The sequence below is a fragment of the Crocodylus siamensis genome, chromosome 2 (genome assembly GCF_052110815.1).
Source record: "Crocodylus siamensis isolate JL-2025a chromosome 2, ASM5211081v1, whole genome shotgun sequence".
NCBI lineage: Eukaryota > Metazoa > Chordata > Crocodylia > Crocodylidae > Crocodylus > Crocodylus siamensis.
Window position 1 is genome coordinate 228,953,676 of NC_143396.1, and position 18,439 is coordinate 228,972,114.

At 44.2% G+C, this 18,439-nt stretch overlaps 1 protein-coding gene across 3 annotated transcripts in view; it reads right to left on the reverse strand.

The window, feature by feature from the left end:
* MIDEAS (mitotic deacetylase associated SANT domain protein) overlaps nucleotides 1-18,439 on the reverse strand; it is a 155,727-nt gene that overhangs the window by 61,597 nt on the left and 75,691 nt on the right. For 2 of the 3 annotated variants that reach the window (XM_090033313.1, XM_090033308.1), the window contains exon 1: nucleotides 14,435-14,535. The exons of the other annotated variant lie outside the window; for it this stretch is intronic. The gene's annotated coding sequence lies outside the window, so the exon portion shown is untranslated. Of the gene's footprint in view, nucleotides 1-14,434; nucleotides 14,536-18,439 lie in introns of those variants that run through there. 3 annotated transcript variants of the gene reach the window in all.

Consider the following 18,439-nt stretch of genomic DNA (forward strand, 5'->3'; position numbering starts at 1 on the left):
AAACGTTCCCCCAGATCCTGGTGGTCACCCCGATAAACTTATAGGTGGCCATCAGATCACCCCTGAGCCTACGCTTTTCCAGGCTAAAGAGTCCCATGGCTCTCAGCCTGTCATCGTAAGACCTGTTTTCCTGACCTCTGATCATGCGCGTGGCTCTCCTCTGGACTCTCTCAAGCTTCTCCACATCCTTTTTGAATTGTGGAGCCCAAAACTGGACGCAGTACTCCAGCTGCGGCCTCAGCAAGGCCGAGTACAAGGGGAGAATGACGTCCCGGGATTTGCTCGAGAAGCATCTATGGATGCAAGCCAGCATTTTGGTCGCTTTACTAGCCGCAGCATCGCATTGGAGGCTCATGTTCATCTTGTGGTCAATGATGACCCCCAAGTCTTTTTCTTCTGTAGTGCTAACCAATGTAGCACTGCCGAGCCTATAAGGATGCTGCAGGTTTTTCCCCCCCAAGGTGGAGAACCTTGCATTTTTCAGTGTTAAACACCATCAGGTTCTCGTCTGCCCATTTGCTGAGCTTGTCCAGGTCAGCCTGGATCACCCACCTATCTTCTGGCGTGGATGCTTTGCCCCAAGGTTTGGTGTCATCGGCGAACTTGGCCAGTCCACTCCTGACTCCAATGTCCACATCATTAATGAAGATGTTGAACAGCATGGGTCCCAGGACAGAGCCTTGAGGGACCCCACTGGTCACAGGGCACCACGATCAGTGACTGCCATCGATTGCAACCCTCTGGGTCCGACCACGAAGCCAATTTCCCAGCCAGCGGATCGTGGTGGAGCCAAGGCCACAACTAGCCAGTTTGGCCAAGAGGTGATCGTGGGATACCAGATCAAAGGCTTTTTTGAAGTCAAGATATATGACATCAGTCTCTTCTCCCTCGTCCAGGTGATAGGTCACCTGGTCATAGAAGGAAATGAGATTGGTCAAACAAGACCTACCTGCAACAAACCCATGCTGGCTATCCCTTAGGATGTTAGCCTGGGCCAGTCCCTCAAGGATGGCCTCCTTAATAAACTTTTCTAAGATCTTCCCCAGGATAGAAGTCAGGCTAATGGGCCTGTAGTTAGCCAGATCCACTCTCCTCCCTTTCTTGAAGATCGGCACCACATTGGCCTTCTTCCAGTCTTCAGGCACTACACCAGAGCGCCAGGAGCTTTCAAAGATCCGTGCCAGGGGCTGGGCTATGACTCTCGCCAGCTCCTTGAGTACCCTGGGGTGCAGATTGGCAGGGCCGGCTGACTTGAAGGTATCCAGCTTCTCAAGGTGTTCCTTCATGAGGTCAGCATTTATGGAGGGTAGGGGATCCCCATCACCCAGATCTCCCTGTCCCATAGCAGGCACGGGCGTCCCATGGGACTGATGAAAGACTGACGCAAAGTACCCATTTAATAGGTTGGCTTTTTCCTGGGCGTCAGTTGCCCCATCTGGTTTAGCAGGGGTCCAACATTGCCCTTGCTTTTCCTCCGGCTCCCCACATATCTGAAAAAGGACTTTTTGTTGTCCTTGATGCCTGAAGCTAGTTGGAGTTCAGTTGCAGCCTTGGCTTTCCTGGTTTGCTCCCTGCAGGAGCGGACCAGAGCAGAATAATCCTCCTTGGAGGTGAATCCCATCCTCCATCCTTTGTAGGCTTTCCTTTTTAGCCGCAGGAGGTCCGCCAGGTCCCTAGAGAGCCAGGAAGGCTGCTGTGCTTTCTTGCTGCCTTTCCTCCATGTTGGAATACATTTAGCTTGTGCATTGAGGATCGCTTCCTTGAGAAGAACCGCTCTTCTTGAACTACCATCTCCCTGGGGTCATGGTCCCTAAGGGCCTGACCGACAAGCCTCTTGAGCTTGTCAAAGTCGGCTTTTCTGAAGTCAAGGACTTCTTTGTTGCTGACCGACTTGCCAGCTTTACGGCGGATGGTGAAGGTGATCAGCTCGTGGTCGCTGTCACCCAGCTTCCGATCAATTACTAGGTCGCCGATTAGGTCGTCCTCCGTAGCCAGTACCAGGTTGAGCAGCGATTTGCCTCTCATTGGCCCATAGACTTCTTGAGTCAGGTAGACGTCATCCACGCACAAGAGAAAGCTTTGTGACCGCTCGGATTTTGCTGAGCGATCTTCCCACGAGGTGTCCGGGTAATTGAAGTCACCCATGACAACCAAGGTCCTGGAGCAAGCGGCCTCAGTCAGTTCCTGGGCAAACTCCTGGTCAAGCTCAGGACTTTGAATGGGAGGTCTGTAGTAGACTCCCACCGTTGTGTCCCCTGTGCCGTATTCCCCATGAATTTTTACCCAGAGGGTCTCTGGCTGTCCATGCTGGTCGCCAACATCAGCTTGCAGGGACATGTAGCTTTCCTTCACATAGAGAGCTCCACCCCTGCCCCTTTTGTCAATGTGATCCCTCCTGTACAGGGTATAGCCCTCTATACCCGTGGTCCAGTCATGGGTGGAGTCCTACCAGGTCTCCGTTATCCCAATGATGTCATAATTCTTTGCATTGAGCAGGAGGACGAGCTCCTCCTGCTTGTTGCCCAGGCTCCTAGCATTAGTGTACAGGCAGGCAAGTGTCCCCTTGGGGGCTCTTGCCTTGCCCACAGATTGTGCCAGGGCTGGGGCAGGGGTGGGCTCCCTTAAGTGCCTTGGTCTGCTGGCTTTGCAAGGGTTGCTCAGCGGGCCAGCAGTGGCAGTAGTCCCCCCATCCCCCAGCGGGCTTAAAGCCCGGTGGAGCAGGTCAGCCAGCCTAGCTAAGAAGAGCCTCCTCCCCAGGGGGGAGAGGTGGAGGCCATCTCTTCCCAGCAGCTCGCTGCCTCTCTCGCCAAAGAGCGGGCTGTGGTCATGGAAGCCAAAGCCTTCCCAATGACACCAGCGCCACAGTCTTTGGTTCACTGTGTGGATCCTCCTCTCCCTCCTCAGCCCATAGCCCGAGACTGGGAGGATTGATGAAAACACCACCTGAGCTCCCAGTCCCCTAAGCCCCGCTCCCAAATCCCTGTAGCACCTCATGACCTGGCTGGGGGTGCTCCGAGCCGTGTCATTGGTGCCCAAGTGAATAAGGAGCATGGGATAGTGGTCTGTGGGCCGGAGGAGCTGTGGGATCCTCTCTGCAATGTCTTGGATGCGGGCCCCCGGGAAGCAGCAGACTTCCTGGGCTAAGGGGTCGGGACGGCAGATTGCCCCCTCAGTCTACCGCAGGATGGAGTCTCCCACAACAAACACCTTTCGTTTTGTCTTGGGGAGAGCGGGGGCAGTAGCTGTGGTTGAGCCTGGGTTGCCTGCGGGAGCTGGCAACTGAGCAGGCTCTGCTGGGGCTGCAAGAGGTGCAAACCTGTTGCTAAGCTCCGGCGAGGGAGGGGCCTTGGTGCAGCGGGCCTTAGGGCCCTTGACCACCTTGGTCCACGCCCCTGACTGGGCAGAGCAGAAGGTCCCAGAATCCTCCTTAGTCCTGGAGGGAGACGGTGCTCTACCCTGCGGCTCCCGGGGAAGAAGGGCCTGGCATTAGCAGTCTATCTCCTGCTCGCAGTCCCTGATGGCACGCAGTCTCTGGACTGTGGCCTGGAGCTCCTCCAGCTGGCGCGCCAGAGACCCCAGTAGGGAGCAGACCCCGCAAGGGGAGGTGGCCATGCTCCCGGGCCCCAGAGCCTGAAAAAGGGACAGGCAGCCCCCGCAGCCAAGAGCCAGGGGCTCCATCTGCGTGGAGCCCAGAACCATGGGCTCGGGGCCACAGAGCCCAAGGGGACCCTCGGGGTGTGGCGCATGCCCATCCGTGTCATGCCTCTGGTAGGCTGGCTACACCTGGGACTGACTACTCTGGGGGGTTCACAGGCAGGGTCTCGTGCCCTCCCACGCCCTCTCCTGCGCGAACTCCATGCTAACTCGAGCGCCTGTTTACACAGCCTGTTCGCGTGGCTCCCTGGGGGGCTGGGCCAAGTAGGGGCCTGGGCCGGGGCTTGACCCGACCCGGCTCCACGCAGCCACCTCCTCCCAGGGAGCGAGGAGTTAACTCCTTCCCACCCCGAGCCCGCTTACCTCCGGCTGTGCTGGGGGTCAGCAGGGGGCTCTGCGGCTGCTGAGGGGGTGTCTGGGGGGCTTCGGGGGAGCGGGGGCGCAGCGGGCTTCACCCGCGCGTCTCTCACAGCTCCGGAGCCTAATTCTATTCACACACACACAGCTGAACAAAGGGATGGGCAAACCGGGTGGCTGCCCAGGGCCCAGGCAGAAAGGGGGCCCAAAATGGTAGTTCTAAAATTATTATCATCATCATCTCTGCCGAAGGGGAGCCCGATATAAAAGTTTACCCAGGGCCACCAGGAGCCTAGGTACGGTGTTACACACACACGTCTCTGTCTCTCCAATTTAGCCCAGAGCCAATTACATAGCTAGCATGTTGTTATATATGCATGCCAAGCAAGGAGTGTTTTGTGACTAGTTCTTTTTTTATTATCCATGGGAACTATCAAAGTATACTGGTCCTTTAAATAGCCTCTCAATGCACATGGCCAGCAGTTGCTGATATTAACAGGTATTTGGGTCAGTGCCTTTGGTCTCATACCTGGTTCCTAATGGCTCTGATAGAGGCGTCTTGTGGAGAAATCTCTGAACTCATTAAACAGCAGTAACAGAGCCAAATGAGACATCTATTCTTGCTCTATAAAATACAACAACAACGTTACTCTAATAGTTGTATCTGCTTCTTTAAGACAGGCCTCAAAGGATTTCTGATCTGTTCTAATGTACATTTTAACAACTATATTTAATCATAGTCAAGCTTATTTCAGTTTAACAGAAAATATATCCTAGAATACATGCACACACAAGTAAAATCGTTCATCTTTCACTGTCAGTAAACACTGCGTTGGAGGATTTAATTTCCATGCTCAGATAGTTTATTAATAGTAATTATTATTAATAATAAAATGCTGTGGAAGAACTGTAAACATAGCGAGTCAAGCCTGGATTCTTTTCATGGCTCTTTCACTAACAATGTAATATTTAACATCTCTGGACCATAGCACAAGTCATATGTTAAACTAAGAAAATATACTTACCTTAATAAGTCTTGAGATCATTAGATATGATTAAAAATAACTCATCAGAAAAAGCAGTTTAACAAAATTAAAGAAAAGCCAAAGAAAATGAAAATGTTAAGGAATGGTTCCATATCTGCTTCACACTTAGAACAGTCAGAGACGTCAATGAAAGTCTTGTGCATGAAGCACTCGCAGAATCAGGCTCAACTAATGGATCCTAATTATTGAAGAGCAACAAACAGAAGTAAAAAATTTGTTTGAATATTTCTTTCATACTTCTTTGAAGGCAAGAAGATGGCTGAAAGGCATATGTCTTGCAGTTGCAAGCTCCAAATAAACGTAAAGAGGAACAAAGCCACAAGTTTTACATGCGTCTTGAATTGTAACATCAAATGTAATACAATAATATACAGGCAACCCCCGCTTAATGCTGTTTCGCTATAACGCTCATTTTAAATTGATACCCGTTTCCATTTAGCACTCAGCAAGTTTCATTATAACACTTGCAGTTGCCATCTTGGGTCATTAAAATTTTTGGTTTCGTCTTAACGTTCAGTTTTTCAGGAACCAATTAAGAGTGCTAAGCCGGGGTTGCCTGTAATCAGATTATTAGCTGAATCCATACATTCCCCAGTGTGCTTAAATTAAATCAGAACTGGAAATGTAAGATTCTGCAGTGAGATTTTTGCAAAACTGTAGAGAATATTAGACAATGTCCAAGAATCATGGACAAGTAGGGTTGGAAGGGACCTCAGGAACTCATCTAGTCCAGCTTCCTGTTCAAGGTAGGATCATCTCAGTAGCCTGTTCTAATGCTTAAACACCCTTATAGTAAGAAATGCCTAATATCCAATCTAAATTTCCCTTGCTGCAATTTAAAACTGTTACTCCTTGTCCTGTTTCCTGTAGCCATAAGAAGTTACCAATTTTTGGGATTCCAATTCTTCACCTGTCTAGATGGAGCGATTGATGATTTAAAAATTTATTTTCCAGTTTACTGAGCTTTGTCTTTTTTAACAGTCATTTGAAAAATATTCAAACTAATAATAATATGATTCTGACACAATTAGTGGTAGAATTTTCTGCTGTTTAAGAAACATGTATGTTGCATCCAGTGTGAGTTTTTAAGGCTAAAGTGTGATCCTCTTACTCAAACAAAAATATTTACAAATACTACCTTCCACTTAAAGGGGTTTACTTCTGGGGTAAGTTACCATTCAGTATCTGTAAGTATCACAGTCTCTCCTAGTTTTCAACAGCCTTTTCAGGCCGCAGGCCAGAAAGACTGAGCTCAGGTAAAAGAAGGGCAGAAGGGTGTTAGGACCAGACTACTACCAAACACCACCAAAGCTCCACATGTCCAAGCTGGATACAAAGGCTCCACAGGCTGGATCTGACCTATATGCCATAGGTTACCACCAAGCCAGGGTCTAGGCTTACATGAGGTCTGCTTTAAATTTCTTGGATGTTGCATTTTTTAATAGTTCTTTGATTCTCAAATTCAAAAAGTTGATAGATAAGCCAAAATTGTTTATAAAATAAATTAAACTCTCACATTTCCATTCGTATACAGTAAAAAGAGCCCTAGTCAATGGAGAACAGCAGGTTTTAATACTGTTTCTAGAATATTTTGCTTCTGCTGAAAAGAAGAAAGCGTATGTAAGTAGCAAATATCCAGAAAAGTTAAAAAAGCTGTCACACTATTAAGGACATATTAGTGCAATGCGAAAGGACAAACATCTCCTTGGTAGCTCCTTCTCATGGTTTGAAAACCATGGATATACAGGCTTTGAAGACCACCTAAATTTTAAGACCAAACTAGAAGAATGCTGCCTGTTCTAGGATCCTGCATTCTGTACTGTGACACTAAAGCACCATTAACAATATTATTTCTGGGCCACAGTGCCCACTCTGGGCAAAGCACTGTCCAAACTCCTGAAGAAGACAGTTTCTGCACCAAGAATTCCAGAGTCCAAAGAAAAACAAAAATATTATGCCTCAGAAATAATTGCTTTCTTAGAACTTTTTAATCCAAGTATTCCCAAAGTCTGTTACAAGCATTTACTATGCCTTAAAATACCCTGTGAGGATACTGTCTCATCAGGCACTGAAAAATTGTGCAATTTGCACAAAGTTCAGTGTTTTGCTGACTTCCCAGCAAGGGGACATTATAGTATGACTATGTATAGAGTACTATCGAGATGCAGTTTGTCAGAAAAAAAAATATGTAATGAAACAGTTTTCTGCTGGAATTTGTTAATTTACTAAAAGCTAACCATTCTATCCAAACTATAACATTTCAATTAAATTCTAACAGAAAACTACCTTGCTTCCTGCCAGTTTATCCACTTGTTGGCTTTGACATCCCCGACTTCTAGGCCAGGCTCTGGGACACCCACAAGTCAGAATGCTTGGAGTTGCAAAGAAATTAAGCTGCACCAAGAATGTCAAAACATTGGAGTTTTGTTCAGAATTTAAACAAAATCAGTTTTGAAACAGCAATATCTTTTGTTAAATCTTTCACCACCCAAGCCTACTAACCTCTAGGAACTTCAAGAACTTTGCTTTCAGGAAGTACCCAATGAGCAAGGACAATATGTAAGGAAGAAGGAATGAAGTCTGAATGTTGCACTGTCCTGGACTGCTACTTTTATGTTCAAATACTAAACTTTGTATAAAATTGCATTGTCACCTCCAGGTATATAAAAATCAGAAAAAAAATATATTGATGGGAGGGGAAAAACAAAATGGCTAGAGACAGAAGTTACATATAAACCTGTTTAGGTGATCAGAAACTGGTTTAAACCTGTAACAGAACAGAAGCTCAGTGCAAAACCAGTTTCAAAATGGCTGAAACCAGTTTAAAATAAACCTGGTTGAATGTAATATCAGACTTAACTGGTTTGGGTCAAACCGGTTCATGAAACTTCTGTCCCTGACCCCTTCCTGGTTCAAGTTAAATCAGAGTCTCAGTATGCTTTCCAGCCCTGGGCTGGGCTGTCTGCTCCAGAGAGCAGGGCTGTCCCCAGCCCTCTGCTCCCTAGCTTGGCTGCAACTGTGGACTACAAATCCGAGAGGCACCTGGAAGCAGGAAGAAGTGATGAGCAACCTTGCAGAGTCCTGCTTCTGTAAGTCTGGACTGCAAATCCTAGAGACTTTTGGAGGCAGCAGGAAAAGGAAGTTAATACACAGCCAGAGAGTTGTGCTGTAGTACCCCCACCTCCCCCCCAGCTTCTGGCCTGAACCACTGCAGGCATATGGCTGCATTTCCTGAATCAAAAGTATAGGTCTATTTACTTCTGCTTCAGTTTAATCTGTACAATTTAAACTAACCTGCAAAGACTGAATTGATTCAGCCTCGGGCTTTTTGACTGTCTGTACCTAGTCCATAAGAACTTCAGTGCTGTTAGATGTAATGGCTAAAAGCTGTCATATGTTCCTCTGAGTATGTCAATGGCAGACCAGGAAGAAAAATTCTAGACACTCTCCAAAAACATTTTCAACTCACAGATATATGAAAGCTATGTTTTAAGCAACTGCGATCAGGAACCTAGAGAAACAATATATCAGAATATTGCAAACTGCACAAAATGGCTGACTCATACAATTATCAAATCCTAAAGGATGATGTAATTCACAACAGATTAGTAATAGGAATGACAAACACAGGAACTTAAATCAGAAGGCTCAGACAGCTACAGACATGTGCAAGACATGAACAAGTTCATAACCAAAGGCAGAAAAGAAGTGGAACATAAGAATTCAGTGAAAATACTCAGCAAACCCAATGATCCTGGAGCAAAGCAGTAGTGCATCTTTTCACTTCAAGCAATACAAATTTGTTCATTATTGTAAACTACTATTCAGAGTGCTGTAACTAAATGAATTGTTACACATCACTCAAGTGACCATCACAAGCAAAGCAATGAAGCATTTCAGCAGATATGGTATCCAAAATTATCTAGTTTCAGAAAAATCAGCTCTTTTGCAGGGAGTTGTGCAATTTATCTGGTAATGGGAATTTAGTCATAACAAGACATCAGACTTCAGCCATCCAAAAGGCAAAGCCATATCAGCATTTAAAATTACTTTGGTAGTTAAAAGGCCTTAACAGCAACCTATTAGGATCTACCCACACTGGTTAGTAGCCGAGTACATGAAGCTCCAGCATTATTACAAGTAGTGGTGGAAAAAAAAACAAACAGGTTGAGAAACACGTAAAACCCAAACCACAACTACAGACAAGCTAAAAAAACTTCCAGAACTGTATCCAGGAGACCCTGTCAGGATTAATTTTTTTCCTCAAAATAAATCATACACTTTAAGCCACACGTTAGATAAACCCTCATCCATAACATGTTGCATTGGAGGGACATATTCACTACCCCCCCCCCACAAAATTGTCACAAACTCAAGATATAAACATGTGTGGAAGACCCTGGAATATATATCACAATGAAACTTGATCAACAAGACAAAAGGAACAAGCTGAAAATCAATCATGACATATCACAAAAGACTCTCAAAATACCGCATTACCTAATTAACCATATCTAAGACAGTATCCTCTCAATACAAGCCAAAGTTGGGCAAGTTCCAACTTCAAACTTCTGCAAGGTATACACAAGACTTTGTATGAAACTAAAGACATGAAAGAACAATGCTCCCAAACTCAGAGAAAATACCTTTATCTCCAAGCAAGTTAACAGTTAGCTTAAAAAAACCTGGTGTTGATATAAACACACACACACACACACAGGTGATCAAGACTGTTAAATATGCAAGCAGATTATTTTTCTGAAATAAAAGGTGACAAGAAGGATGTTGCAACAGATAATCATACTGCCATACATCTCTGGAGGCCTAGTAATGTAGAACCATAGAGAGAGAGGGCTGAAAGGGACCTCTGAAGGCCATTTAGTGCAACCCTCTGCTGAGAGCAGAGACAAATGTTGTTTAACCTGCATTTAGAAACTTCCGGTGACTGAGACTGCACATTTAGATCCTCTAGACCAGCATTTCTCAACCCCTGGGTTGCAACCCAACAGTAGGTTGCAAGAATATATGAAAGGGTTGCAAACAAACTTTAAAAATGGATTATCCTTTAATAGAGAAAAACATGACAAACTGGCTTTTCCCTTGCAGGCTGGCAGAGTTCCAGCTGCAAGGGGCTGTTTGGGGCACACTTTGCCCTCCACACACCCACCCCTTGCCCCACAGAGTGGGGCTGGGGCCTGAGGGTGTGGGGGAGGGGCAGCAGATTGGGAGTGGCCATCAATATTTACAAAGGCATCCCAGTACAAAAAAGGTTGAGAGCCACAGCTCTAGATAATCCTGTTTCCAGTGTTTAACCACCCCCACAGCTGGAAAGGTCTTTCTGATGTCAAACCTAAATCCTGTTTGTTGCAACTGAGGCCCATTATTTCTTACATATGTGGAGGAACAGCACATTATGTCTCCCTTTATTTTTATGCACACAAGACAACAGCAAAGCCAAGAACAGAGCCCAGGAGTCCTGGTTCTTAGTCTCCTGCTTAAAATCATTTGTAATATTTAGCCCTCCAGTTGCCTATTTATATTGTAGAACTCAAAATTAATGTTCAAAGAACTTGGAAACAGAGGAAATGGAAGACTGCAGGAAGAAAGTGCATTAGTCCATGATTTACACACAATGTCTTATTCAAATAGCTTATTTTTTCAAGTGCAAATGGACTGGCTGAAGAAGCAGTAAGTGGTACCGGTACAAGGGACTGACTGTCAGAATCAATTATAAAAAGACACAAAAGAAAAAAACCTAACAGTATATGTTCCATGCTATAGAAAAGCCTATATGAATCTACGGCTGAGAAGAGGATGAGGTAGTTTCTGAAGTACCGCAGAAAGATGCAGTGGCACAGTCCAGTGACCAGAGTACAGACCCAGGATCTCTGGAGGGCTTGAACTCACATTGCACGCTTCTGTACTACTGCATCTTGCCTGCTACTGTTACCCATGCTAATTTAAGTATTCCTGCCTGCACCACAAATGTCAACTTAATTTTGCTAGGCAGACTTACCCTACATGCCTGTGAGAAATTCCACTGAATTTCATGGGATTACTGGGAACCTTAAAATTATTTGTCTGCATAAGGGTATGCAGGATCGTGGCCTAAGATCTTTTTCACATTGGTTTTCAAGCACAAGATTTAAAAAGAAGTATTTCTGTATCACAAGCACAAGCTAGTCACAGAGCATGCATTATTCAGGATTTTTAGTCCAAGTTTTCTGTTTGATTCTAGTAGTGGTGTCACAAAGCAAGTCAGGCAACAGATGCAGGAAAAACTGTATAAGTACATAACAGCTTGATCACACACATCTTAAAATACCCTTTATTTATTTTACTCATACATACTGACAGTTCACCAAAGGAACATTAGCAAGGTTAGTGGGCCTAGCATTTGACCTAAATATTTTGGTTTATAAATCATTTGCAAAGCTCCAGTAAAGTTCTACTTAAAACAAACACATGACTTAGTGCTCTTTGTTCAAGAAAACTGAGTACGTTTTACTTTATGCACTTCATAAGCAATATTTAATTTGCAACATGGGGGAACTTACAGTAATAAACTGATGCATATATACCTCTAAAGTAAAATATTCCTAACAGGGTAGATTTTGGCCCCAAGGTGTTATAAATAACAGTTTTCTCTTTTGTAGCACCTTTCAGAAAGAGAATGTCAAAGCACTTTTTAAGCATAACTCAAGCCTCCTAATGTTTACAAAATAGTACAGGACTATTATTCCCCTTTATAGTTGAAGGAATTGATGGAGAAAGTTGAAGCCCACATTTTAAAAACTAGCTTCTATTTCTTTGGGCCAAACTGGAGACACTTTAGATGTGTTATGTGTAAGAACCACTCACCCACAGATTAAATCAGTAGAAGTTATGGACATCCAGCACCTCTGAAAAGCAGACCTAAATTGTGCACACAAGAATTTAAGCACACCAAATAGCAGGTCCCTTTTCTAAATCTAAGCCAGCAGACTTGTCAGCAGTAAGTCAGTGAAAATAAGGGGTAGAACTGAAACGTCCCAGCTCCCAATTCCTTTCTCTGCCACTGGATAACACTTCCTCTAGACAGCTCTGGCAGGCAGGGCGGCATGCATAGACTACCTTGTCTGGAGGAGCCAGGCTATAACCTCTACAGAGCTTTGTTCCAATTCTCCACATCATTGCTCAATTTGGTTTACACGAAAGGTTAGTCATTGCAGTCACCCAATCACAAATCCCTACATTCAGAATTAATATAAGACCCCTAAAATATTAAACATCTTGTAAATCATGAGGTTATTAAGAAGTAATAAAATATGCATTCTTTTTTATTTGCTTCCTGGTTTTTGTGCCTTTAGGAAAATGGGGGTCATGTTATCTGCACCCATACAGGCTAGAAACTCTGTTTTAAAAAGTTGAGACTTGTGCAATCAAAAGATTCCTACATTAGAGGCTTTAAGAACACTAAATATTGAACAACTCCTATAAGAAAAATCTCTAGATTTGGCAGCAGTGTGTTTCCATTACATGTAATCTAGTCCTCTTCTTTATGGCTCCATTATAGTTCTTTTCTGAAGCTTTCATATGTTGTTGCATAACAGCTGAACTATCTCCTTTGCCTCTCCCTCTCCAAACAACAGGATAACTGAATTGTTCATTTTAATGCAACTGATCTCCTTATCCAGACCCTACCTACAGTAACATTTTTACAGTAGAACCCTATGTGAGATCCATCATATTGTATTAGAAGTGACTGCTTCACATTTGCTGGTCAAATGCAAATTCCATAATCTGGCAACACCTTTTGCAATTCCAGATGCCTTGTACAATGTATGGCATCTAGGACTTCCGCAGAGGGACTTCTCCAGGAAGTGCAACATTTTCCTTCTCCATCCCATATCAGGCAGGGCAAGTATACACTTAACTCCACTTCTCTTCACCCTCTGTACTTGAGGTGTTTGGTAATACTTCAGGGAGAGGTGGGGGTCAACGGGCAAAGAGGAACTTGGCATTTTAGTAAGGAATAAATGCTCTTTTTTAGTATTTGCGATGCAAATCTGTGTTTTGCTCAGCACAGAAGTCTTGTGCAATAGCCTGTGTACACCCATTCGTTCCAACAATGCCTTCCTATGCAATCTCACTGTAATTACACACAGTCATACAGCTGTTGCTACTGCTCTGAGCTACAGTATCACTCTCTAAGCCACTAATCTTAGTCCCTACATTAGGACATTTTCCCTTTCTCTCTTTACCCTCCCTTTGCTGCTTGCTGACTGCTGTGTTGTGGAGAGGCTTTGCACAGTTTGCAAAATGATAAATCAGGATTTAATCAAGTTCTTATCTTGGCTGTTTTAACATTTTCAACTATTTGTTTTAAAACAAATGCCAAACAAGTCCACAGAACCCAGAGTGGGAAAATATCCTGCAAGTCTGCAACCCTGCAAGGTTTTATAAAGCTGAAATAAATCTTTGCTCACATCTATTAAAATAAAAGACTTGTAAGTATTATATAAAGACACTCACATATGTGCGTGGGCGTATTGTGAGCTTTTACTGGTAAACTGACAAGAAACAGTCCTTTTCAGTTACTGTCACATAAAAGAACTGTACAACTAAGAACAGAATGCCAGGCTGTCAGAAATAATGTAGTGAGCTGCTTTTTTTTTCTCTTTAAATATGATTTCAGTCCCAAAAATGGTTGCAATATTTGAAAATCAAGGGCCACCTTGTGTTCAAGCAGTAATTAAAACATATTTAAGCTTCTTTGCTACAAGCATGAGGCATTAAAAAAAAAAATCTAGCATGCTTTCTACAACGTACCCACGGCAAAAGCTAAATAAGTGCAGCATATTAGCAGTCTCGCACCGAGTGCCATATATGGAGCAGACAAGTTAAATTTTAACAAAAGCAAAAATTGTGCAAGAGGGAAGGTAAGAGGACAACATCCAACATCTTTAATGCAATGATGTGGCTTGGGGGGAGGGACAAGCGATTTTGATGGACGTTTTTTAAAAGCTTATTTAAAAAAAGACAAAAACCCAACGAGTGCTCTTTGCTGCGTTTAAGGAGAAACGAGAAGGCGGTGTTTCTCAGGAAGAAAGGAACTCGTGTCACTCACGGCACTTCTGCTCGCTCGGGCTCGCTTGTGCCTGGGGCGCCGGGGGGTACAGTCAGCTGCTCCTGTCATTTGGCAGCGCGGGGGTGGCGGGGCTGCAAGGGGACGCGGTCACAAAGAAACTTAGCAGCGGACCTGCCTCCTCGCTCGTCGTCCTGCACCTAGAAGCTGCAGGAAACGCGCCTCTCTCTGTGTAAAGCCCCTGGGGCGGAAACACCCCAACGCTGAAGCTGCTAGAGAAGAAGGTGGGGAGAGAAACTCGTGTGCTCACCTCGGCGGCAGGAGACAGCTCTGGGAAAGGGCGGAGAGGAAACTGACAAACGCAAACTTTGTTTCTTTCTCTCCGGGACTCGCTGAAGGCGTCACTTCCTCGTGCTGCGAGGGCAGGAGCCTCCCGGGCCCCTCCTCCCCTTCCCGCCGCTGTGCCACTGCAGGGCGGGAAGCGCAAGGGAGAAACCCCCGCCCTCCCTACCCCTGCCCCTGGTGAAGGCCAGGGGAGGATCCAGCCCAGCCGAAGCTGCACCCCGGATTTCCTCACCGAGTGCCTGGCCTGCCCTTAGCCTAGAGAGCAACCTCCTGCTCTCCTAACGCCAGTCTTTGAGGTTTGCCCCTATTCTTATTCGTCCAGCCGTCAGTCGACGTGCTGCTGCCTTATGAGAACAGGTACAGAAAGGTTTCAAAATTTAAGAACAATTTTTCCAACTACTTAGCTGGTCTAACAAAAGATATCGCATCTACCCAAAGAACTTTGTCTGCCAAAGGTTTTTACAGCACCATTCAGAGGGACTCCCCCAAGGCCCCGCAGAGATGAACATGCTGCTTCAGTGGCTGCGCAGGCCAATGTAGAAGGAATTATGTGCTTAGGCCCATGCATAGGTCTCCTACTATAAACAAGCGCATTCAGGGCAGTAGTGATTAGGTTGCTCTGGCAGAAGTCACAGGAATGTGATCTGCTGACCCACTGAATTTGCTCTAATGAGCAAGGTCAGTATCAAGCAGTGGTGATGTGTAGGGGGTGTGCAGGGGTAGGCGCGTGCACCCCCTGACCGGCCGCACTCGCCACTTAGGCAATGTGCAGGATGGGCAGGCAGGCGTGCTAGTCCCCCCTGCAAACACAGCTGCTTCTGGGAGTGGCTGTTGCAGGATCACCTGGGGGAGAGCCTTCCCTACCCAGTCAGCAGGATTGCTCGCAACGGACCTCCCCCTGGTTGGCAGCCTCGGCCGGACTAAGGCGGCACCCGTCACCCATGAGTATCAAGCATTGGCATTAGTACCTGCGTTGTTTGGAAAAAGTGTTCTGGGACCTGAATCTTTCATAAAGAGCAGCAGTGGTAACTGAGAGAAGTGGTTTAAGCTTCATACATTTAATGTGAAGGACACAACCTCCTAAAGCAGGGGGTGGCAGTTTTTGGGCAGAATGCCAAAAAACACTCACCTCAACTTGCATAATATTTTGGCGTGCCAGGTTCAGATGGCAGGGGAGCTGCGAGGAGCCTGATCTTGGTTGTGGCAGCGCAGCCCCAGCCCCTTCCCTGCCATCTGCCCCAAGGTGCACATGCCAAGCAAAATGCCTTTGTGTGCCATGATCTGGTACCCCAGGCCTTAAACCAGGTAAGAACATACCAGAGAATAGCTCCACAACTTGGCCAGAATGAGAAACTGGGCTTCAGGAAGTGAACTATTTCACATAACAATGCCTATCAGAAGTATGTCAACATCGTAACGCAAAAGCTGTACTGTGACAGAAATGTCACAATCCCATTCGATGGTTGCCATTACCCAGAATCCATGTGTGCTATTGTATTTCTGGAGCTGTTTTAACAGTAGGCATCTCTTACCAGTGTCCATCCCATAGGCACTAAGGATTTTCGGGTCCAAATTACAAGATAGTCACCACGAGAACAAATCAGTCATCACAACATGAATAGAAGGCTTTATAAATTGTTTTGTAAATATTTTGGAAGGAGCTCTTCTGTAGTTCCCTGTTGCCATCTCCAAAATCAAATCATCATTTTTTGTTGTTATTATAGCCAAGGTTTGCATAGGTGGCAGACCATGATTCTATCAGTTAGGTAGGAACAAATGTCAATATATATATACTCCCTTTTGGGTCATTTATTTTAGTACTAAATTAAAACAGAAGACATGAGAAAATTTCCTACAAAACAGTTATATACAATCTTTAAGTGTTTGTAGCCATATCTTGTACTGGAATAACAACAGCTCTTACAACCTTAACAAGTAGGATTATGCTGAGTCACAAATTTGAACCAAAGATTTAAGATGCAAATACCTACATTCTGCAAAAAGTGGAACAGATATTCAGTAGGTGGCACTCTTTTCACCAAGTCAGAGCTGAACCAATGTCCCAGCCCCTTTCCTCTGTCTGAAGACAGTACGTCCGCATTGTGGAGAGTGTTTTATGCTACTTGAGCTGCTATCCTTTGGAATAAACGCCTGAACTCTTTTTGTGCACCATTACACTCTTTGCAAGACAGAGTATTAAACCCCATGATCTTGGCCATGTTTCCAGTTAGGTAGTTGCACTCAACCTACCTAAATTTCTCCTGAATTTTAGATGTTGCAGTCCTCTTCAGCTCCTACCTTAAACTGTTGTTTTGTGTCACTATGCACAGTTAAATGGTTACACTGTTTGCTTTCATATGCGTATGGGAGAAATATTCCTTCCGCCTCCTTTGTCTAATCTAGAGACTGAGATTCAGTTTACTAATGATAGAACAGCTTGAGATTTTAAAGCTGAAAGTTACTATAGATGTACACACTATTATTTTTATACACTTGGAGTTATGCAAGTTTTGTTTTTTAATTTATGTAATTTTTTTTAGTTTCTAATTCTGAAGACTACTTAGGAGAGAATCATTAGAACTATTGGCAAAATTGTACAGTTTAAAATTATATCTTTTAGATGTCTTTTCATCTGCACTATTACAATGGAAGATGTTTATCGGAAAATAGTGTTTTACACAAGAATTATTCTCGTTACAAAGGAAGCTAAATTTCCATTACAAACTCTACATCAATACTCTCTGTCTCAGAATGAATCCAATACACCTGAAACATTGCACATGTGCTCTTATGCTAGAGGAAAAATTTCATGCTAAACTAGACATTTCTTTGGAAGTTGGTTGCAGTTATGATAGGACATCTGGAGATTAAAAGTTTTTTTAAAAAGGTGTTTTTTCCTCTTTTCCGAAAATGTCTTATTGCTAATTTTGCTCTTCATATCTGAAAAATCACTAGAAAGGGAAATTTTACCTTATTTTCTTGAATTCAAGATGGATCAGTTTCTCTGACTAGTTACAGCTCGTTATTTATTTATAAAAAAAACAGTTTATGTCTACAACAGAAACCCCAGGAGCTGACTTCCTCAGAAAGACTTTGTTAGATGAGAGGAAAGGAGAGACATTGTGGTCTAGTCAACAAACCACATGCAACATGGTAGTCATGTTGCTTAAAGCATTATCTAAAGGAGCTCAGATTCGACGGTGTTGACTGATGAGGCTGATACAGAAATCCCTAAAGCAGGAAGTTGTGTGTCAGACTGGAAACCAGAGACTTGTGAGTTCTACTAGTACATTTATTAGACTGTATAGTCTTAGTAGTACTTTGCATACTTTTTTGTGCTTCAATACCCTTTTTCCTAGAAACTCAGAGTACTTTACAAAACTTTGTTATACCTCAGAAAACCCCTGGGGAACATTATTCATATGTTACCACTGAAAATACGGAGATGTTAAATGACTTATTCAAGGCCCATGAGTGATTCAGTGCCAGAGCTAGGATTAAGTCCTAACTTTCAGGTCCATATGACAACTTAATAGGTCCTGTTATTTCATCTATGTCAGAGGTTCTCAAACTGTGGTCCGTGGACCACCACTGGTCCGTGAGCTCCATTCAGGTGGTCCGCAGAAAGGTTGTAGAACAATCAAGAATATCTGTACTTGTAAGGCAAGACTACTGATATTAAAATATGAGTTGTGTGCTTTGATTTGACCCTCAGCAATTTTCAAGTGGTCCACAAAAAAAAAGTTTGAAAACCACTGATCTAAGAAACTTATTTTTTCAAAAACTTCCTCCAATTTGGACTACCTCACTTTTTGGGTGCCCAGCTTGAGACACCTTCCAGGAAATAAGGCACTGTAGGAAAATGTGCTCAGTTGCCATCCTTGTGAAAAGAGAAAATCCCTCGGCTTCCAAAACTGCTAATATGGCTCCTTTAAAAGCACTATATAACCTTAATAATAGTAGGACAACT